The sequence below is a fragment of the Bufo gargarizans genome, chromosome 5 (genome assembly GCF_014858855.1).
Source record: "Bufo gargarizans isolate SCDJY-AF-19 chromosome 5, ASM1485885v1, whole genome shotgun sequence".
Lineage (NCBI taxonomy): Eukaryota > Metazoa > Chordata > Amphibia > Anura > Bufonidae > Bufo > Bufo gargarizans.
In genome coordinates, this window is record NC_058084.1 from 481,752,340 (window position 1) to 481,776,601 (window position 24,262).

Sequence of the window (24,262 nt, forward strand, 5' to 3'; positions counted from 1 at the left end):
CTAAGTCTCATATTCCACTAACTTGTGTCAAAAAATAAAATCTCACATGAACTCACCATACCCCTCACGGAATCCAAATGCGTAAAAATGTTTAGACATTTATATTCCAGACTTCTTCTCACGCTTTCGGGCCCCTAAAAAGCCAGGGCAGTATAAATACCCCACATGTGACCCCATTTTGGAAAGAAGACACCCCAAGGTATTCGCTGAGGGGCATATTGAGTCCATGAAATATTGAAATTTTTGTCCTAAGTTAGCGGAAAGTGAGACTTTGTGAGAAAAAAACAAAAAAAAAAATCAATTTCCGCTTACTTATGCAAAAAAAAAAAAAATTCTATGAACTCGCCAGGCCCCTCATTGAATACCTAGGGGTGTCTTCTTTCCAAAATGGGGTCACATGTGGGGTATTTATACTGCCCTGGCTTTTTAGGGGCCCGAAAGCGTGAGAAGAAGTCTGGGATCCAAATGTCAAAAAATGCCCTCCTAAAAGGAATTTGGGCACCTTTGCGCATCTAGGCTGCAAAAAAGTGTGACACATCTGGTATCGCCGTACTCAGGAGAAGTTGGGGAATGTGTTTTGGGGTGTCATTTTACATATACCCATGCTGGGTGAGAGAAATATCTTGGTCAAATGCCAACTTTGTATAAAAAAAATGGGAAAAGTTGTCTTTTGCCAAGATATTTCTCTCACCCCGCATGGGTATATGTAAAATGACACCCCAAAACACATTCCCCAACTTCTCCTGAGTACGGCGATACCACATGTGTGACACTTTTTTGCAGCCAAGGTGGGCAAAGGGGCCCACATTCCAAAGAGCACCTTTCGGATTTCGCAGGCCATGTTTTACACATTTTGATTGCAAAGTACTTCTCACACATATGGGCCCCTAAATTGCCAGGGCAGTATAACTACCCCACAAGTGACCCCATTTTGGAAAGAAGACACCCCAAGGTATTCCGTGAGGGGCACTGCGAGTTCCTAGAATTTTTTATTTTTTGTCACAAGTTAGCGGAAAATGATGATTTTTCTTTTTTTTTCTTTTTTCCTTACAAAGTCTCATATTCCACTAACTTGCGACAAAAAATAAAATATTCTAGGAACTCGCCATGCCCCTCATGGAATACCTTGGGGTGTCTTCTTTCCAAAATGGGGTCACTTGTGGGGTAGTTATACTGCCCTGGCAATTTAGGGGCCCAAATGTGTGAGAAGAACTTTGCAATCAAAATGTGTAAAAAATGGCCTGCAAAATCCGAAAGGTGCACTTTGGAATATGTGCCCCTTTGCCCACCTTGGCTGCAAAAAAGTGTGACACATCTGGTATCGCCGTACTCAGGAGAAGTTGGGGAATGTGTTTTGAGGTGTCATTTTACATATACCCATGCTGGGTGATAAAAATATCTTGGTCAAATGCCAACTTTGTATAAAAAAATTGGAAAAGTTGTCTTTTGCCAAGATATTTATCTCACCCAGCATGGGTATATGTAAAATGACACCCCAAAACACATTCCCCAACTTCTCCTGAGTACGGCGATACCAGATGTGTGACACTTTTTTGCAGCCAGGGTGGGCAAAGGGGCACACATTCCAAAGTGCACCTTTCGGATTTCGCAGGCCATTTTTTACACATTTTGATTGCAAAGTACTTCTCACACATTTGGGCCCCTAAATTGCCAGGGCAGTATAACTACCCCACAAGTGACCCCATTTTGGAAAGAAGACACCCCAAGGTATTCCGTGAGGGGCATGGTGAGTTCCTAGAATTTTTTATTTTTTGTCGCAAGTTAGTGGAATATGAGACTTTGTAAGAAAAAAAAATTTTTAATAAAAATCATAATTTTCCGCTAACTTGTGAAAAAAAAAAAAAAGTTCTATGAACTCACTATGCCCATCAGCGAATACCTTAGGGTGTCTACTTTCCGAAATGGGGTCATTTGTGGGGGTTTTCTACTGTCTGGGCATTGTAGAACCTCAGGAAACATGACAGGTGCTCAGAAAGTCAGAGCTGCTTCAAAAAGCGGAAATTCACATTTTTGTACCATAGTTTGTAAACGCTATAACTTTTACCCAAACCATTTTTTTTTTTTGCCCAAACATTTTTTTTTTATCAAAGACATGTAGAACAATAAATTTAGCGAAAAATTGATATATGGATGTCGTTTTTTTTTTGCAAAATTTTACAGCTGAAAGTGAGAAATTTCATTTTTTTGCAAAAAAATTTTTAAATTTCGATTAATAACAAAAAAAAAAGTAAAAATGTCAGCAGCAATGAAATACCACCAAATGAAAGCTCTATTAGTGAGAAGAAAAGGAGGTAAAATTCATTTGGGTGGTAAGTTGCATGACCGAGCGATAAACGGTGAAAGTAGTGTAGTGCAGAAGTGTAAAAAGTGGCCTGGTCATGAAGGGGGTTTCAGCTAGCGGGGCTGAAGTGGTTAAGAGAACTGTCAGCAGTCCACAGAGTTCTCCTTTCCCTTTGCAAAACCTCTTCTCCAAAACACGTAAAAATATTGACGGACAACACTACAGTTGTGGCGTACGTAAACAAGCAAGGGGGAACCAAAAGTCGCTCACTGGCGGAAGTATCAAAAAACATTTTCTGTTCGGCAGAAAGAAGCCTTCTGTCCCTTTCTGCGGTGCATATCAGGGGAGAAAAAAATGTGGTGGCCGATTATCTAAGTCGACATCTCATAAGAGAAACCGAATGGTCCCTGAATCACCACGTTTTCAGTCAGATCTGCCAGATGTGGGGGACCCCAGTGTTAGATCTGTTTGCCACCAAGGGCAACAGGCAGGTCAGAAGGTTCTGTTCCCTCTCGCAAAAAAATCATCCGGTATGGCTAGACGCCCTCTCCCGGCCGTGGCCAAAGCAGCTCCTTTATGCCTTCCCTCCATTCAGCCTCATTCCAAGGGTCCTAGTAAAAACTCAGGAAGAGAGGGTCCATGTAATTATGGTGGCCCCCTTCTGGCCAAGAAGGGCTTGGTTTCCGCTCCTGCTCAAACTATCTGCAGGAGTTTATTGGATGCTGCCGTCAAACCCAGACCTTCTCCATCAGGGACCAGTAAATCATCCCAGTGTAAAGCAACTCAGTTTGACGGCCTGTAATCTGAACGCCTCCTGCTAAAACAGAAGGGCCTGTCAGATGCTGTTATCGCCACAATGCTAAAAAGCCGGAAACTCGTAACTTCAAGGATCTACTTGAGAACCTGGAATGCCTTTTTGTCCTTTTTAGGAAATGTCTGTTCTCCTGATATTCCTCAGGTCCTTCAGTTCCTGCAAGCTGGGTTGGAAAAAGGCCTCCGCCCGTCAACTCTAAAGGTACAGATCTCCGCGCTCAGCGCCTTCTTGGACGTAAAACTGACAGATTCCCCTCTGATCAAACGTTTTTTGAAGGGGGCAGTAAGAACTTCTTTCTTCCCTCGTCCGGTGGTTCCTCCTTGGGACTTGGGCCTAGTTCTTTCCGCTCTCACTACTCCTCCGTTTGAGCCAATTGATAATATCCCTCTAAGGCTCCTCACCATGAAGACGGTTTTTCTAGTTGCCATAACTACTGCCAGAAGAGTTGGAGAAATTCAGGCATTCTCATGCAAGCCTCCCTATCTTACAATTCTGGATGATCGAATAATCCTCAGGCACTGTCCTGCCTTTCTTCCGAAAGTGGTTTCCAGATTCCATCGTGAATAGGAAGTCTCCCTACCTTTGTTTTTTCAGTCTCCATCTACTGACTCGGAGGGAACTCTCCATAATCTGGATGTCAGGAGGTCAGTCCTTTCTTACCTACAAGCCACTAAGCCGCTAAGAAAATCGGACCGCCTCTTTCTGCAATTTCAGGGCCCTAATAAGGGGCAAGCAGCTAGCAAATCAACCATAGGTAGATGGATTAGGAATGTAATATCCTCTGCCTACGTTACCAAGAGCTGTCAGCCCCCAGGGATATTGAGGGCTCATTCTACAAGGGCAGTGGCCTCATCCTGGGCAGAAACAAAAGCAGTCCCTCTAGAACAAATCTGCAGAGCCGCCACATGGGCCAACCCTATGACTTTTTTCAGACACTATAAGCTAGTCGCAGTAAGGGATCAGGACTTGTCCTTTGGTCGTAAAGTTCTGTCTGCTGTGGCCCCCCCCTGATATTGATTACTCTGTTAGTCCTCCTGGGAATGCCATTGTGGAGGCGCCGGGGAAAAGGGTAAATTACTCTTACCGGTAATTGGATTTTCCAATAGCCTCCACAACGGCACTGGTTTCCCTCCCAAATTTTTAATGTTTTGTTTTGTAGACGAATGATGCAATTTGTTTACTATAATATATAATTTTTCTGCATCACTTCTGTGTCCTCTCCTATTGACTGGTAAGGTAAGGGGAGGAGGCTCCTTAAATCCTGTGCTTCCTCGTTGTTTCCTGTCCTGGAGGCGGAGACACCCTCCTGGGAATGCCGTTGTGGAGGCTATTGGAAAATCCAATTACCGGTAAGAGTAATTTACCCTTTTTCAAACTTGGCATACAATTTATTCTCCCGAAGGATCAATAATACTCGTCTTAAATTATCCCGATGAGACTCCATATCAGGCGAGTAAATTAGTATGTCATCAAGGTAAATAACAACAAACCTTTCCACCAAATGATGAAAAATGTCATTGATAAAGTGCTGGCAGACCGCCGGGGCATTAGTCAAACCAAAGGGCATGACCAGGTTCTCGAAGTGGCCCTCAGGGGTATTGAAGGCCGTAGACCATTCATCCCCTTCCCTGATTCTTATCAGATTATAAGCCCCTTCTTAAATCCAACTTAGAAAACACCTTGGCTCCGGCAATCTGATCGAGTAAATCTGAGATCAGGGGAAGGGGATAAGGATCACAGACAGTGATAAGATTTAGCTCCCGGAAATCTAAACATGGACAACGGGTCCCATCTTTTTTTTAACAAAAAAGAAGCCAGCAGTCATAGGTGACTTTGATGGTCTAATATGTCGTTTTGCCAAACTCTCGGCAATATACGGTACTCTCGCATAGCTACTCTTTCGGGTTGATAAAGATTATATAACCGAGATTTGGGCAATTTAGCTCCTGGAATAAGATTGATTGGACAATCATACTCTCGGTGAGGGGGCAACCCCTGATTTCCACCCTCAGAGAATACGTCCGAAAAATCTGAAAGAAACGGAGGTAACGCCTTAGTGGATACCACAGAAATAGATGCACCGAGACAGTTGTCCATACAAAAATCACTCCAATTACTGATCTGTCTAGTTTGCCAGTCAATGGTAGGATTATGTTTGATCAACCATGGTAAACCCAGTACCAGAGGAGCAGGCAAACCCTTCAGTACAAAACAAGAACTGGACTCAACATGAGAATCACTCGCCCTAAAATGAATATCCTGCGCAATATGAGTTAGATACTTCTGCGAGAGAGGAGCGGAATCAATAGCAAACACCGAAATCCCTTTGTTTAATGCGCTTGTTTTAAAACCATGACTCTGAACAAATTGATAATCAACAAGGTTAACCCCTGCGCCATGGTCAACAAATACTTCTAACTCTATATTTTCAGAGTCCAGTGCCACCATGGCAGGCAGGAGAAATCGGGTACTGCAGGTAGAAGACAAATATACCTTTTCTGACTCCCCATTCACGCTACCAAGAGTAAGGGAACTCGATTATTTATTTTTTTTTAAACCTTGAGGCTTATCCTCCCTGTCGGTATGAATATGTCAGGAATTTTGTACCAAAAGTGGTACATTTTTTTTGCATAAATATTTTATGGGCACAAATGACAGTAAAATGGCAGGCAAGGGGCACTGTACAGTCATCAAATGTCAGATCTGATGTTATACAGTGTAATCCTCTCAGATTACACTGTATAACCTCTTTTATGTGTGTTTGTCACTTTTTATGTTTATATTTATTTGAATTTCCCGCCCAGTTCTGCTCCAATGCTCAGGTGCTGCTCGCAGGGAACGGAACCAGGAAGTCAAATGCCGGACGGTGTTCTGCCAGATCTCTATACCTTGCGAAACGTCTATACTGGAAGTGACGCGGCCGCACAGGAATCGGCTGGAGGAGCGCACATCCACTGGTTTAGGAAAGAATAATTGCAGCGCAGCAATAGAAGTACTTCGTGCACTGCGCGTGCGCACTTAGGGGTATAGAGATTTTGCAGTGCAAAATGTTGCATCAGATCTCTCTACCCCTGAGTGCTCACACGCGCACAAATCATCAGATCAAATCAGGATGAACTGCAACTGACGATTTGTGCGCAGTCAGAGGTAGGGAGATCTGATGCAACATTGTGCGCTGCCAGATCTCTATACCCCTAAGTGCGCACGCGCGGTGCACAAAGTACTTCTATCTCGGCGCTGCAACGATTCTTTCCTAAGCCAGTGGATGTGCGCTTGTGCAGCGCCGAGCACACCTTCCTCCAGCTGATTCCTGTGCGGCCGCGTCACTTCCGGTATAGACTTTTCGTAGGGTATAGAGATCTGGCAGAAAACCGGCGCTCTTAGCGGAGGACCTCGCCGGATCAAGGTGAAGGGACTCTGCAATGTTACCCCAAACGTGACTCGGGGTTACCGTTCCTGGCAGCGAAAATTAACCCCGAGTCACGCTCGGGAATACTGTCAGGGAGGTTAATAAAAGGACAAACATTAATGAAATGTCCTTCTGTACCACAGAAGAAACAGAGTTTTCTCTGACCTCTAAAGTTCCTTTTACCATGACAAGAAGAGACCTCACCCAACTTCATAGGCTCATCACCAGACACTGGCTCAAGTGTCTCTGTGCCCCGAGGGACAGAAGGGAAAGTTTCCCCACATGATAGTGCATCCTAGTTGAGGGGAACCTTGCACCTTTCCCTCAGGCATCTATCAATCCGTATGGCTAGGGATATGGCCGCCTCCAAACAATAGGGGTTCTCATGAAACGCAAGGGCGTCTTTTAGTCTCTGACAGCCCCTGACAGAACTGAGTACGGAGTGCTGGGTCATTCCACTCTGAGTCAGTCGCCCATCTTCTAAATTCAGAACAATATGACTCAGCAGAACGTTCTCCCCCGGCCAGAGAGACCCTGTCTGGATCATCATAAATCAGGCCCAAGTCTCTGAAAAATTCATCCACCGATCAGAGGGGCTGGGAACAGATCAGCAGAGAAAAGGCCCAAGACTGAGCATCACCTTTTAGCAGAGAAATGATCATCCCCACTCTTAGATTTTCATCATCAGATGAGATCGGACGCAGACGAAAATACAATTTACAAGATTCTCTGAACCGAACAAAGTTATCACTTCCCCCAGAAAACCTATCTGGGAGAGTGACCTTAGGTTCAAGGCTGACCTGGTGCCCACTAGCGGAACCAGACGCCAGAGATCTGTCACGGCCTTTGGTGTGCGCTGTGACACTTTTGCCATGCTTGTAGTTGCCCGTGGCAACAAGTTGCTGTTAAGCATGCGGTGGCAGTGTCACGTCCTTTGTTGTGTGTGCCGTGACATGGTTGCCTTGCATGTTGTTGCCTGCGGCAACGTGTTGCTTTTTATGCTGGTGTGTATACTTCCCCTTTAAGTTGTTTCCTCCAGCAGCGGGCAAAGGAGGAAATAATTTAAAGGGGAAGTGCACGTGCATACTGAACACAACACGTTGCCACCGGCAACAGCATGCACGGCAACCATGTCACGGCGCTCAACAAAGGCCTTGACAAGATCTCTGACAAGGTCGGCTACCTCCAAAGACAATCCCTGCATGCGATCCACCAGTGCATCAACAACTTCTATTTCGCACAGAGCAAGGGAAAAAAATGACGGTATGGGCGGTTTATAATGTCACAGTCGGTGAAGGAAGGCAAGAAAACCAAATACAGCAACAGTAACAAAAACACCAGGCTAAGCCCCAAAGGTAGGGAAGAGGGGCTTAGCCTGACTGCTGACAGCATGAGCATTTCCTAAAGGTGGAAGTGCTCATGCGCTGGAACCTAGGCCCTGCTGACATTGAAACAAACCCTCAGCTAGGGAGCTGGAGATAAGACAACCGGTTCCTTGCTCTTGTGAAGGAACCAGCGTCTCCCTGAGGCCTAGCCAGAGCACACAACAAAACGGAGGGAAGGAGGACTTTGCTTTAGACGGACAGGGAGCAGGAGATCCACCAAACACCAGCTGAGAACATATAAACTGCAAGGGTTATAGTGAGAGGTGAGTATAAATAGAACCACTAAACAGCTAATGAGCAGAACCTGTGGGGTGGGATCCTGCCCAAAACAGCAAGGAAAAAGAGAAAGATCTGTCAGATAGACTCACGTGCAACAAGTCTATCAGATCTTCTCAGGCCTCTCACAGGGTAGACTGTGACAGGTTATGATGATGTCACATTACACCATTATCTATGGTAATTACAGGGGATGTGACTGGAGAGGTGAGAGGTTCTGATGATGTCACATTACACCATTATCTATGGTAATTACAGGGGATGTGACTGGAGAGGTGAGAGGTTCTGATGATGTCACATTACACCATTATCTATGGTAATTACAGGTGGACATGGCTGTAGAAGTGATGGACTCTGGAATGTACATGGTGACATTTATTATTATGTCTTCAATGAACAGGATTGCTCCACGGTGAAGAAGACGTCTAGTAATCTGATACATGAGAAGAACAATGAGAAGATCCTAGAAGTCGTCCACAAGATGATGGAGCTGCTGACTGGAGAGGTGACACCGCCGGGAATGCTGGGACATTATACAGTCACAGCACTGGAGGGGTCTGGGTGATGACGGTGTCATTGTGTTGTCAGGTTCCTATAAGGTGTCAGGATGTCGCTGTCTATTTCTCCATGGAGGAGTGGGAGTATTTCGAAGGACACAAGGGTCTGTACAAGGAGGTCAAGATGGAGGAGGACCAGCCCCTCACATCTCCAGGTAACGGACAGGACTAAATACAAATGTCCTGGAATTCTCTGTCTGTAAAGTCTGAGTCCAGTCTCTGTGTCTCCTGCAGAGAGATACAGTCAGAGGACAATACCAGAGAGATATCCGCGTCCTCTCCTTCCACAGGATGGTCAGGTAATAGAGATGTCCCCTCCTCTGTAGGAGGACGCCTTGTTTTATCCAGTAGTATTCTAGGTTTATACTGGTGTAATGAGCTGGAGATGGCGGGATTACAGCCGACCACAGACGCTCCATGTTCTCTGCTTCTTCCTACAAGTCTCTGGCTATGGAGACCACTGGTGGGAATAAGGAACCAATAGGTTTATGTCCCCGAGAGGAACGAGTCCGGACGCGTCTGGTAGAAGCCGATCTCCTCCACGGAAACCACCTGCAGCATGTCCGGCCGTGCTGAGGATGCATGTGTACAAGGTTATTGGCTGTGAGCTGCCATCTGATATCTAGGTCCAGCCTCTGGGAGACCTGCAGCCATTAGACTCAGATGACGACTGTTGTTGGGTCATTTGTGGTTGTCATGATAATTAAAGGGGTTATTACATAACAAGTGTCACAGTGCAGTGAATGGGGCATTTCTGATGAAGGTTTATTACTATGTACATGCAGTAATAATATTGGTTGCATTTTTATGTACAGTACATTTTCCTTCTGGTAGCGCCCCCTGCTGTTTTTCCTGTGACTAAATATCTTGTCCACCTTCTCCTGCATTCAGGGATGGACACATGCTCAGTATCTTCTCTGCTCCCCTCCTCCTGTCGGTGCCGGTGCAGTCATCTCGTGGAGAAGCAGTGCAGACTCCTTTTCATTCATCCCTACTTGTATCTCTACACGGGGGGGGGGGGGGGCTGGGCTGGGCTATTACATATCATGTGGGGGGTTCAGCCTGCACAACCCTGTATGCAGGTGCAGATTGCTATGGCGAAATACAGATACAAACGCAAAAACACAAATGCAATCGCACTCTGCAACCAGCACTCTGCCCTGCCTCTATGCTGGATGTTGAATGAGGCATTGGTGTACATTTTGGCCAAAGCGTAATAAGCCACTCGCCACGTCAAGGTCGCCTCCATGAGTGGTCCCTAACACTAGTTCCTACCTGTTATGGGCCATGACAGCCACACAAAGTCCAGGGAGCGCAGGTACAGCATGCACGCGAAGCACACTCTGCTTTTAACCCCGTCCGGTGCCATTACAGCTTCCATCGGATCCAGGGATGCAAGTACCAACATGCATGCTGAGCCCACTATATACTTCTCCTGGAGCCAAATGGCTACTGGTAGGTGCTATATAAGCAGAGGCAGGGCAGAGTGCGATTGCATTTGTGTATTTGCGTTTGTATCTGTATTTTGCCATAGCAATGTGCACCTGCGTACAGGGTTGTGCTGACTGAACCCCCCACATTTTTTTCTTTGTAGTATATATTGGAGGCATGGCGATCTCCATGCAGTCATCCACACCTGACCAGTTAGTCTGCCCTGGAGGCTGGTTTTAAAGTCAGTATAAAACTGAGTCTGCTTATATAGCACCTAACAGTAGCCATTTGGCTCCAGGAGAAGTATATAGTGGGCTCAGCATGCATGTTGGTACTTGCATCCCTGGATCCGATGGAAGCTGTAATGGCACCGGACGGGGTTAAAAGCAGAGTGTGCTTGGCGTGCATGCTGTACCTGCGCTCCCTGGACTTTGTGTGGCTGTTATGGCCCATAACAGGTAGGAACTAGTGTTAGGGACCACTCATGGAGGCGACCTTGACGTGGTGAGTGGCTTATTACGCTTTGGCCAAAATGTACACTAATGCCTCATTCAACATCCAGCATAGAGGCAGGGCAGAGTGCGATTGCATTTTGTGTTTTTGCTATTACATATTATACTGCTACTTATTAGTGGAATCCCTGGGGCTGTGTGTGAGGGAGAGGGGCTTAGGAAGAGCTGGCTGCAGTGCACTCCTGGGAGATGCAGGTGCTTGATGGTCACATGGGATGAGCTGCTGCCCACCCACAGAGAATGAAGAGACCAGAGCTGCAGAGGAGGGAGTAAAGAAGCTAAAAAGGATGAATATTATACTGGAGAGCAGCGGTTTTTGCATTTCTGTACTTGAAGTGTTGGTATGCACTACTCCAGATAACTTCTACCAGGACGTTCTCCATGACAGCACCATATGTAGGTTGTCCTTCTGGTCTTCTGTAGGGACTAGAACACAGAGAAGTCAATAGGCCGCTCCAGCCTCCAGTGCTCTTCCTGTCTCTACAGAGGACAGGTGCAGAGAGGATTCCTGAGTGGAATTTTCCTGTTCTATCAAATTGTAGGATCTTTGTTAGGGTTGTATGGGGGTTTCCTCTCCTTCCAGCCCATGTCTAGACTGGCAAGTACCTTCCATGGTAGGGGTCCCGTAGCCCATCCCAGACCCTTTCTAGACCTTCTCAAATCAACTGTATGGGATGGTCATGTCCTGCTGAAGGGACCCTTCCCATCAGGTTTCATGTCGGGTATGTTGCTTCCCTATTTGAGCTCTCAGAAGGTCCTGGCAGGCAGTGTGAAGCATCTGAAGGCTTAAGTCCCCAGGTTCAGGACTCGCATCCGTCCAAGAGACTCTCCTGGAGGATCGAGTCCCTGGAGGAATAGAAGAGGAGCTTTATGAGAACATGAGTGGTAAGAATCAACCAGTGCCCGAATACACACGTGAGTGGGCTTTTATGCCATTGCACTCAACAGACACTGCAGCATCAACAGAGCGGTAAGAGCCTCAGTGAGGCCGCCCTGAATCGCTTATCCACACTGGGCTGTGACTAGACCTATTCGCTGGTAATCATCATTTATAGCTGCTATATTGCTGTACACTCAATACCGAGACTTCCTCCACACTGATATTGCTGTGTTTCCATTCTTGAGACGTTTTATACTGGATTTCGATTTTTTTGATTCGTGAAATGGTCCTTTGATGTATTTATTCCCCATCTAGAGACATTTATTCCATTTCACTTTTCCTGATCAGTGGATTCATTTTATTTTATTTATGTATGTATTGGGTATATGGATTTACTCATATTTTATCTTGATCCTTTTATGGTCTACTATTGCATTGGAATAAATTACTGTCACATTTTTACAAGATGAGACGCGGCCTCTAGGCCGGACACAAGATGAGATGCGGCCTCTAGGCCAGAGACAAGATGGGATGCGGCCTCTAGGCCGGAGACAAGATGGGATGCGGCCTCTAGGCCGGAGACAAGATGGGATGCGGCCTCTAGGCCGGAGACAAGATGGGATGCGGCCTCTAGGCCGGAGACAAGATGGGATGCGGCCTCTAGGCCGGAGACAAGATGAGATGCGGCCTCTAGGCCGGAGACAAGATGAGATGCGGCCTCTAGGCCGGAGACAAGATGAGATGCGGCCTCTAGGCCGGACACAAGATGAGATGCGATACGGTAGGGCATGGAGACATACATGTTTGGTATGTATCCTAGGGTACATTTGCCCACAAATGTTCCAGATGCCCCTGTAGATCCTCCACACTCATAGGTTGCTGAAGCTCGCATTTCAGATGTTCCCATAAATGCTTTATAGGTAATAAAATAGGAGACATTCCTGGAGAAGCCTCGCTGTGCACAGGAGAGCATATCCAGCTGAAAAGTGCTGAGAAGAATACATGTGGCGACAGGATGTGCTGCACATATCGCTGAGCTGTTAGTGCCCCTCGGAACACTACTAGGGGTCACCGACTGTCATATGCGATGGCTCCCACGATCATCACACCAGCAGTTAGGGCAGTATGTCGCTCCATAGCAAAGGATTGAAGCGCTCACCAGGAGACCTCCATACTTGACCCAAACAGAGCCTAGAATTGTCACTAAAGACAATACGGTTCCAGTCTGTAGTAGTCCAGGTTTTCCAATCAGGACATCCCTGAAAACGAAGATTATGGTACCTGCACTAACATAACCAGTGCGCCCAACATTTCCTAAAAGCTAAGTCAGAACAGCCTAGATCAGTGGTGGCGAACCTATGGTGCTGGTGCCTGAGGCAGCACTCGGAGCCCTCTCTGTGGGCACCCTCTGCCCAGTGACTTTTCAAAAACCTGGTAGTAGAGATCCTGGCCTTCCTCAGAGAAAGAGATCTCATCATAGTTTGGACAATTTTCTTTTAATGGCAGAATCCACTTCAATTCTCCAGACTACCTATAAATTGTGGATTTTGCAGAATTGTTGAATCGTGAAGATCAAGAAATCAGATTTCTCTCCAGACACCAGGAAGATTTTTTGACCAACACTCATTTCTGCCAATTCTCAAACATGAGATGATACAGGGAAAAATATCAGTCTTCTAGAGAAAGAGCCACTGCTTATTAAAGGAAGCTATGGACATCTTGGGGTTAATGACCTTCTGCATCTCCACAGTTCTTTGGAGCCAGTTTCACGTCTGTTCTCTCCGGGAATTGATTCTTACTGCCTCAACCAAACAATTCATCTTCCCAGAGTAAGAAGACGGGCTTTACTTTCATGGCATTTCCCAGAAAATCTGTAATGAGGGATTCTTTGGAATGTAAGTCCCTATGGATACCAGCAAAAAGGGATGAGGTGCTCAGGAATAGAATATGGGCCTAGCATGCTCATTTCCTCCTTTTCCTTTTATCCCGGCCGTCCTGAACAATATATGGTTAAAAGCAACCAGTGTCATTCAAATTACTTAATTCTGTCCAAAGCACAGCTGGTTCCCGATCCTGAAGTATTTATTTCTGGAAGACCCAGAAACTCTTTATCTAAGATAAAATATTGTTCTTCTCCAGGGCCCTCTTCTGTATCGAAAGGTCCAGATGCAGAAATCCTGAAAGCTTGAATCCTGAGAGGGGAATCCAGAAAATTCAGGGACTGTCAGAGTAATATCTACCTTACAGCAGAGTCCCAAGGAAGTTACCTCGCCAGTTTACAGGGAAGTTTGGTGGAGATTTTGCTCCTGGTACGAATCTGAATGTTCGGCCCCTTTTCAGGCTACTTTCACATTAGCGGCAGCCTTCTCCGGGCAAACATGCTGAGAGGCGGCCGGAATAAAACTACAAGATGTCGTTTTATGTTCACCCGCCGGAGAAGGCGGCCGCTAATGTGAAAGTAGCCTTAATTAAATCAAATGTTCGGATTTTCTTCAGAAGGGATATGATAATGGCATTAGACCCAGGAGCCTAAAGGTACAGATCTCAGCCCTGGGTTGTTTTCTGGACCTTCCCCTTGCAGACTATAGATGGATCAAAATGTTCATTAAGGCTACATCCTGGATCAGACCAGCCCTAAAACAATCCATTCCTCTTTGGGACCTAACTTCAGGGGTCTCTGCGATACTCTTGAGGAGTTGAGTTTGAGATTCTTGTCCCTTAAAACTGTTTTCCCAGATGCCATTACCTTGGCCCGTAGGGTCGGGAAATTACAGCCCCTTCGCATCAGTGAGTCTTACCTGAATAATTTCAATAAGATCATCCTAAAAGTGTATCCGACCTTTCTCCCTAAAATTGCCTCAGCTTTTCACCTTAACCAAGAGATGTTTTTTCCATCTTTTCAATACATCCCCTAACAATGGTGATTCCACATCTTAGATGTCAAAAGATCAAGTGCTGGGGCCCACTGCTCCTGGGAGGGCCACTGTGCCCCCTCACTTCTGCAGCTGTGTCCTGGTCTTTATTAAACTGCCTGTTCTGAATTCTAAGGCACCTTACCCCAGCAACGCGGACCATTTTCGCCATGTGCACTGCAGCTGTGGGCGGCCGCAGGACTCGGAACAGGGTAGATTGAATTTCCTGATGTCATCCGCCCATGTGACCTGTGGGGGAGGTGCAGAGAGCTGTGTTCCTGTAGGGACAGGGGCCTGGCTGGAATGTGGTGAGGCCTAGCTGTGTGTCTGTCTGTCTGTCTGTCCGTGTGTTTCTCCCTGTGTCCTTCTATCCCTGTCTATCACCATGCCCACAGTGCTACTATGCCTTGACGCAGCTGCATCAGGGCGTTCTGTGCGGGGGAATAAGAAGATGGAAGAGGAGGCAGCGCCGCGAGCATGGAGTCTGTAGGAGAGACACAGGGAGGCACACTAAGGACGTAGGTAACACTACCACATTATCAGCACTAGTGTCATCTGTGGTGTTACATAGGACTGCAGGTGACATCTACTACATTATCTGTACTCAGAGCGATCACTGTGTAAGGGGTCCCACTGAGACTTGATCGCCCAAGGGCCCACGTGAACCTGGAGCATTGAGATCCTGGAGATAAGATCAAAATCTGTTCATACAGTCCTCAGGAAGGAACAAGGAGAAGAAGGTCTCAAAGACCACCTTGGCGAGGTGGCTGAAGACTGCAATCCAATGAGAGATTTGACCCAGACTCCCTTCTCCCCCAACCACATTCTTATCTGGTATCGCTCCAGGTGGTGCTGTCATGGAGGATGTACTGAAAAGTAGAAATGAGTCCAGTAATTGTCTGCCATGACCCCAGCCTTACTCCTTCCCATGGTTTGTATTACATTGGTAATGAGTAAATACATATTTAGTTGCATCCATCCTGGTGTAGTATTTCAGAAAACACTGGAGGGAGATGGTGAGAGGAGCCTTGTAACCTCTCTGTGTTCCTGTCCCTGCAGAAGACTAGAAGGGCAATCTCCATGTGGTGCTGTCATGTCGGACTCCAGAGAAACCAGTCGCTGGTAGAATTCCTACTTCTTAATTTGTGGGATAATCCCTTTAAAGAGGTTATCCAGCCTAATTATTTAACAGACCCCTTCAGAGTGGCTGGATTCATACTTACCTGATCCCTGCTGGTGGCTTCCAGCTCCATCGATACATGGGCACCTCTGCAGATCCCGGGTCTCTGAGAATCAACATCCAGTTGACAGGGCAGGGGAGCACCTGCCACCCATGCAGTACGTCACTCAGTCATGTGCCACATTGGTCTCAGGTCACCACTGCTGCCAGTCCTTGGCTGCAGCAGTTGCGCCCAAGCTCCCAACTATCTCCACCCCCGCCCCCCCTGTCAACAGTGTGTTGATTTCCACAGACACAGCACCTGCAGAGTCGACAGTGGAGCAATGAAGCCAGAACACAGAGGCAGGGACCAAGTAAGTATGAACTCCACCGGGGGTCTGCCTCTCTGAAGGGGTCTATTACACAAGTTTAAAGATGGATAACTCTTTTAATGATCTTTTGTAGGCATCTAAAACATTCCACTCAACTTGTCCGACTGTCCTGTAATTCACAATATTTGTTTCACACATTTTGAATCAGGATGAAGATCTGAACAAAATTAGTGCTACAGAGACAGATGTGAGGGGCGATGAGGAATACAAGAAGGAGATTCCTACAGAGACAGATGTGAGGGGCGATGAGGAATACAAGGAGGAGATTCCTACAGAGACAGATGTGAGGGGCGATGAGGAATACAAGGAGGAGATTCCTACAGAGACAGATGTGAGGGGCGATGAGGAATACAAGGAGGAGATTCCTACAGAGACAGATGTGAGGGGCGATGAGGAATACAAGGAGGAGATTCCTACAGAGACAGATGTGAGGGGCGATGAGGAATACGAGGAGGAGATCCCTACAGAGACAGATGTGAGGTGGGATGAGGAATACAAGGAGGACATTCCTACAGATAAGAGTCCAGGTGAGTAGTGACCACTAAATGAAGCAGAGACGAGTCTGTAACCGTAATGACCCTGAACTTGACTTCCCCTATAGCAGGCGCCTTCCCCAGGTACTTACAGTGTCCCCCAGTACTCAGATACCCCCAGGACTTACATTAGGATCAAACTGTGTAACAGCCGGACCATCCCTTGAAGAATAATACAAAGCACATATCCCAACACAAGCAGGTAAGAAGAAAGCCAGGAGATGGGAGCTTATCAGTAGATGAGTAGAACAGGATGGGGATGGTAATCGGACAATAAAACAGACGGATGATGGTGTCACCACCAGATCTTTGAGGAGTTCTGTTAGACGTTCTTCAGTACCTTCTGCATGATCTTCATTTGTTTTGCTTTAGTTTTGACAGCTCTCCTACCTCTCCCAGCTGTCATCTATTAGCAGTGATTGCCTCCCTATATATCTCCTTCCCATACTGCCTTACCTTGCGGTTTATACACCTTCCTGGAGTGTGCTGATGCTAGGAGCTGTTACTGCAGCATCCACAAGATAAGTCTGTTTCTTTTTTTCTGTTTTCCTGTGGGCTTGATCCTAGGTGACACTGACTCCCTCCGTATTAAGTGTAGGGAGCCGGTGGTCGTGTCCCCTCACTATTATAGGGTGTTCAGGTGTCATACAGTCGAGGAACGAGGGTATGCAATTTTCTACCATTGAGATTTTTGCATAGGCTGAGCAGTAAGGGAGAGAGCTAGGGCTGTTACAGGGCTAACCCTTTGGTGCCTTAGTTTTGGTTCAAGTCAGTCGGATCTTCATTTGTGTCTTCTAGTTTTCTGTAACACCATCCGTGACAGATGGGGGTTATATGGTGAACGGATGATTGAACAGACAATATGTCGCCCTTACTGGAGCTTTCCCTGAAACCTTCCTTAGATCTGGCCTTACATGCTGACCCTAATACCAGACATCACTGTCCCTTAAGACATTCCTATGAAAAATCCTAATCGGTAAAACTGACCCTAAGGCCTCATGCACACGACCGTTGTGTGCATCCGTGTCCGTTGTTCCGTTTTCCGTGATTTTCTGAGGACCCATTGACTTTCAATGGGTCCGTTGAAAACTCGGAAAATGCACAGTTCGTCATCCGCGTCCGTGATCTGTGTTTTCTGTCCGTCCAAAAAATATGACCTGTCCTATTTTTTTGACGGACAACGGTTCGCAGACCCATTCAAGTCAATGGGTCCGTGAAAAAACACGGAGGCACACAAGATTGCCATCCGCGTCCGTAGGCTACTTTCGCACAGACGGATCCGCAGATCCGTCTGCATACAGCTTTTTCAGAGCTGAGTTTTCACATCGTGAAAACTCAGATCCGAAAGTCTATTCTAACACAGAGGCGTTCCCATAGTGATGGGGACGCTTCAAGTTAGAATATACTAGGAACTGTGTACATGACTGCTCCCTGCTGCCTGGCAGCACCCGATCTCTTACAGGGAGCTGTGATCCGCACAATTAACCCCTCAGGTGCCGCACCTGAGGGGTTAATGTGCGGATCATAGCCCCCTGTAAGAGATCAGGTGCTGCCAGGCAGCAGGGGGCAGACCCCCCTCCCTCCCTCCCCAGTATTAAATTCATTGGTGGCCACCGATGATGGGGGGGATTTAAATTGAGGGGAGGCCGCAGTGGCCACCAATGAATTTAATACAGGGGAGGGAGGGGGCCGCACTGGCCACCAATAAATTTAAAACTGGGGAGAGAGGGGGGGTCTGCCCCCTCCTGCCTGGCAGCACCTGATCTCTTACAGGGGGCTATGATCCGCCCAATTAACCCCTCAGGTGCAGCACCTGAGGGGTTAATTGTGCGGATCACAGCCCTCTGTAAGAGATCGGATGCTGCCAGGCAGCAGGGGGCAGACATGTACACAGTTCGTAGTATATTCTAACTTGAAGCGTCCCCATCACTATGGGAACGCCTCTGTGTTAGAATATACTGTCGGATCTGAGTTTTCAGATCTAACTCAAATCCGATGGTATATTCTAACATAGAGGCGTTCCCATGGTGATGGGGACACAACTCAAGTTAAAATATACCCTGACTTTACATTGAAAGTCAATGGGGGACGGATCCGTTTGCAATTGCACCATATTGTGTCAACGTCAAACTGATCCGTCCCCATTGACTTGCATTGTAAGTCAGGACGGATCCGTTTGGTTCCGCACGGCCAGGCGGACACCAAAACGACTTTTTTTTTATCACGGAAGACACACGGAAGAAAAAACGGACACGGATAATGGAACAACGGAACCCCGTTTTGCGGACCGTGAAAAAATACTGTTGTGTGCATGAGGCCTAAAACAGACAACAGGAGGACACTAAGACGCAACCCAAACTGAGCAGAGCTGAACTAGAATCAAGGCAGGACAGACTGAAACATGGAGCATCCCCTCCCCCCAACCACACAACAAAGTGACTAAAAAATGGTGAATCGCATGGTTTTTATTTATTTCTGTTACGGCGCTCACCGCATAGAGATATTTTTTAATAATTTAATAGTTTGGACTTTTCGGACGCAGCGCTATGTAATATGTTTATTTATTGTTTATATTTTTTATATGTAAAATTGGGAAAGGGGGGGATTTAAACTTAATATTTTAGGGTACTTTCACACTAGCGTTTTTTTCTTTTCCGGCATGGAGTTCCGTCACAGGGGCTCTATACCGGAAAAGAACTGATCAGTTATATCCCCATGCATTCTGAATGGAGAGTAATCCGTTCAGGATGCATCAGGACGTCTTCAATTCAGTCATTTTGACTGATCAGGCAAAAGATAAAACCGCAGCATGCTACGGTTTTATCTCCGGCGAAAAAAACTGAAGACATGCCGGATCCGGCATTTTTCCCCATAGGAATGTATCAGTGCCGGATCCGGCATTCAAAATACCGGAATGCCGGATCCGTCCGCGCAGACCGTTAAAAATGTGTAAAAAGATACAAGATGGATCCGTCTGTCCGCATGACAAGCGGAGAGACGGATCTGTTCTGGCAATGCATTTGTGAGACGGATCCGCATCCGGATGCGTCTCACAAATGCTTTCAGTCACATCCAGATCGGCGGATCCGACAGGCAGTTCCGACGACGGAACTGCTTGCTGGATCACACTGCCGCAAGGGCGTCACGTTTTGGCTCCGGATGCGTCCCGGGTGCTTTGCGGTAGTTTTGACTGCGATTGTGTTCCGTTTTTATTGCGCGGGTGCATGCAATGTGTTTTGCACGCATGTGATAAAAAACTGACTGTGGTACCCAGACCCGAACTTCTTCACTGAAGTTCAGGTTTGGGTTAGGTGTTGTATAGATGTAATTATTTTCCCTCATAACATGGTTATAAGGGAAAATAATAGCATTCTTAATACAGAATGCATAGTACAATAGCGCTGGAGGGGTTAAAAAATAATAATAATTTACCTCACCTTAATCCACTTGTTCACGCAGCCCGGCTTCTCTTCTGTCTTCATCTGTGAGGAAAAGGACCTGTGGTGACGTCACTGCGCTCATCACATGGTCCATCACATGATCCATCACCATGGTAATTGACCATGTGATGAGCTCAGTGACATCACCACAGGTCCTTTGACAGGTCCTGGAGAAAGAACAGGAGACCGGCAGCTACGTGATCAATTGGAGGAGGTGAGTTAATTATAATTTTTTCTTTTTTAACCCTCATTGGCACTGCACCACCAATGTTTATTATACTGGGGTGTTGGGGGGAGGGCGCACTGCGCCACCAATGAAGATAACTGACCTGTTAATACAAATACAGGAGGCGGGTGCCGTAATCAAATAGCCGGCACCCGACCTCTATGGCAGGGAGCTGCGATCCACTGCAGTTTAACCCTTCAGGTACAGCACTGCCGCTGATCACAGCTCCCTGTCAGAGGCAGGATGTCGGCTATGCGATTCTGCTGCCGGCACCTGCCTCCTGTATTAAAAGTTAAAGACGACCTTATATGGGTTCGGACTTTGTTAAGCAGCCGGCTACACAAAGCGGCGCCCAGGAATGTCCCAGCACTTACTATTATTCCTGGGCGCCGCTCCGTTCGCCCGCTGTGTGCCTGTGCCCACACATTTCCGTCTCCTGCAGTCCTGCTCCATATGCTAATTACTATCGGAGCAATGGGGAGGAGACATCAGCTTCTCTAGTGGGTGTTCCTACAGCGCTACAGCCAGGGAGAAGGAGCACCCACTAGAGAAGCTGATGTCTCCTGCCCATTGCTCCGATAGTAATTAGCATATGGAGCAGGAGACAGTAATGGGGCAGTTCGGGCGAATGGAGCGGCGCCCAGGAATAACCGTAAGTGCTGGGACATTCCTGGGCGCTGCTCTGTGTAGCCGGACCCATGAAAAGTACTATCTTCCCATTGGTGGCAGCGGCACAGGGGGGAAGTGAGAGACTGCTTCCTTCTCCCCTGTGCTGCTGAGGGAACATGAGCGCGCCGACAGCAGCACATGATTGCCTGGCTTTTGCCTGTTGTAACAGCTCTGTTCTTCTTGCCTGACCCTTCTATGTACTTAGGGCCATTCTGCTTTTAGGTGTGGGGTCACATGACACAATTGGACAGCCCTCTTGTCAGTTATGAATTTTGATAGCTCACCCCTAATACCAGGCAGCAGCAAACTAGGTGAATAGATCAGCCTCAGAGAAATACCTGACGGTAGCGCAAGTGTCCCTGTTCTCACAAATTTTGATAGCTGCCTTCAATTTGTAAAAGATTATATTAATTAAAAATAATTTAAAAAATGTTTTGTTCTTGGTAGATGACTGTACTTGGCGCTTGAAGAAACATCTCATATCTACATATTATAATGCAGATGATCCAGGTGTCATATCAGATACATATGAAGAACGTGCCATTATCCCAGATGTACCCTCAGACCTACACAGCAAAAATCTATCATCTCATCCTTTAAAACAAGTCCGATCTTCTAATTCATCACATACTTTTACTCAGAATGAAACTCACAGAAGAGGTTCTGGAACCCAAAGAAGAGCTCAGAAAAAGCCGTATTCATGCTCAGAATGTTGCAAATGTTTTACTTGGAAATCAAGCCTTCTTCAACATCAAAAACATCACACAGGGAAGAAGCTGTATTCATGTTCCAACTGTGGGAAATGTTTTACTAATAAATCAAGACTTGAAAACCATCACAGAATTCACACAGGAGAGAAGCCGTTTTCATGTTCAGAATGTGTGAAATGTTTCAGTCGGAAATTATTACTTGAGAGACATCAGAGAATTCACACAGGGGAGGAGAGCTATTCATGTTCAGAATGTGGGAAATGTTTATCTCAGAAATCATCACTTGAGAGCCATCAGAGAATTCACACAGGGGAGAAACCCTATTCATGTTCAGAATGTGGGAAATGTTTTACTCAGAAATCATCACTTGAGAGCCATCAGAGAGTTCACACAGGGGAGAAACCATATTCATGTTCTGAATGTGGGAAATGTTTTACTCGGAAATCAATTCTTAAGAGCCATCAGAGAATTCACACAGGAGAGAAACCATATTCGTGTTCAGTATGTGGGAAATGTTTTACTACTAAATCAATTCTTGAGAGCCATCGGAAAATTCACACAGGGGAGAAACCATATTCATGTTCAGTATGTGGAAAATGTTTTACTGAGAAATCAAGTCTTGCAAACCATCACAGAATTCACACAGGAGAGAAGCCGTTTTCATGTTCAGAATGTGTGAAATGTTTCAGTCGGAAATTATCTCTTGAGAGACATCAGAGAATTCACACAGGAGAGAAACCATATTCATGTTCAGAATGTGGCAAATGTTTTACTTTGAAATCAAATCTTGTGAAACATCAGAGAATTCACACAGGAGAGAAACCATATTCATGTTCAGAATGTGGCAAATGTTTTACTGAGAAATCAAGTCTAGATAAACATCAGAGAAATCACACAGGAGAGAAGCCGTTTTTGTGTTCAAAATGTGGTAAATGTTTTACTCGGAAATCATCTCTTGTTAAGCATCAGAGAATTCACACAGGAAACAAGCAATTTTAAATCCTTCCTGTAAAATATGCCATGAATTTCCATATTTTTTCTTGCTATCATTTATAGCGAGAAGACTCAGCTTTGTTATAAAAATATTGCATATATATTGAAGCAGTAATTAAAACAAAATATCAGTATATTCAGAAATGTAGTTACAGCTGTTATAATTGTAGATCTTAAAGGGGTTGTACAAGAATGAGGGGGTTTGGCAAACTCCCCTCACTTTACTGGATCTGTAAAGGGAAGATTACTTACCTGCTTCCTGGCGCTGGCTCTCCGCTCCTTCTCTTCCAAGCCTGCAATGCTCGGCTGGGCTAATCTGGTTTACATTGCCACAACCGACACTGACCGCGGCGGAGACTGGATCCCCTTGTGTCATGTGACTATTTGCCATGACGTAAGGGAAACCGGTAACCATGATCGTCCATGAATTATATAATACTAGACATTAAGCCCGTTACAATAACAGGTGCTAGAACAGTAGTGCATAAACATTAGTAGGAACAGTCTATATTCAATAGCAAGGGAACTTGACCACACAGACTGGTGGCTGCGGCTGAGATTGCTGACTGGTGGCTGCGGCTGAGATTGCTGACTGGTGGCTGCGGCTGAGATTGCTGACTGGTGGCTGCGGCTGAGATTGCTGACTGCGGCTGAGATTGCTGACTGGTGGCTGCGGCTGAGATTGCTGACTGGTGGCTGCGGCTGAGACTGCTGGCACTGACTGGTGTCTGAAACTGAGACTGCTGGCACTGACTGGTGGCTGTGGCTGAGACTGCTGGCACTGACTGGTGGCTGTCGCTGAGACTGCTGGCACTGACTGGTGGCTGTGGCTGAGACTGCTGGCACTGACTGGTGGCTGTCGCTGAGACTGCTGGCACTGACTGGTGACTGTGGCTGAGACTGGTGACTGCAGCTGAGATTGCTGACTGTGGCTGAGACTGCTGGATGCGGCTTGTGGCTGAGACTGCTGACACTGACTGATGCTTGAGATGGCTGGCACTGACTGGTGGCTGACACTGCAGGCACTGTGGCTGTGGCTGTACAACTGGCATTGACTGCTGGTAGCGACTGGTAGGTTAGACTGCTGACGGGCTCCTCTCTATAGCTGATAGTGCTGGGACTGACAAACAGAAATGGTCGAACGCTCCAACCTGCTTTCTGGCGCGCAGGTGTTGGCGGTGCAGGCGGCATGTGGAGTGCCGTGTCCTGATTGGTCGGCACGCTGGTGTAAGCGGTGCTGGGGGCGTGTTATTATTAGGGTTATTCCAGCAGAATATAAATCTTTTGCTAGAGGTAGTTGTGCATTGTGTGTGTGTGTGTGTGTGTGTATATATATATATATATATATATATATATATAACTCTTTTTATGAGGCAAGGTAGCAACAAAATGGCTGTTCTGGCAGTTTTTATTTTTTGCGTTTTTACAATGTTCACCTGACAGAGTAGATATTGTGATAGTTTTATAGAACAGGTCGTAACAATGCGGCGATACTTAATAAGTCTATTTTTTTTATTTTATTTTGGAATTACAATAAAACTTTTTTTGAAAAAAAACATGTTATTGTGTTTCCATTTTCTGAAAGCCATATTTTTTTTATTTTTGGGTGATTGTCTTAGGTAGGGTCTCATTTTTTGCAGGATTAGATGACTGTTTGATTGG

At 46.3% G+C, this 24,262-nt stretch overlaps 1 protein-coding gene and 1 pseudogene across 1 annotated transcript in view; one reads left to right on the forward strand and one right to left on the reverse strand.

The window, feature by feature from the left end:
• Positions 1 to 24,262, reverse strand: part of LOC122939172 (gastrula zinc finger protein XlCGF26.1-like) — a 1,061,774-nt gene that overhangs the window by 678,164 nt on the left and 359,348 nt on the right. The window lies entirely within an intron of this gene.
• LOC122939170 overlaps positions 1 to 24,262 on the forward strand; it is a 252,955-nt pseudogene that overhangs the window by 16,544 nt on the left and 212,149 nt on the right.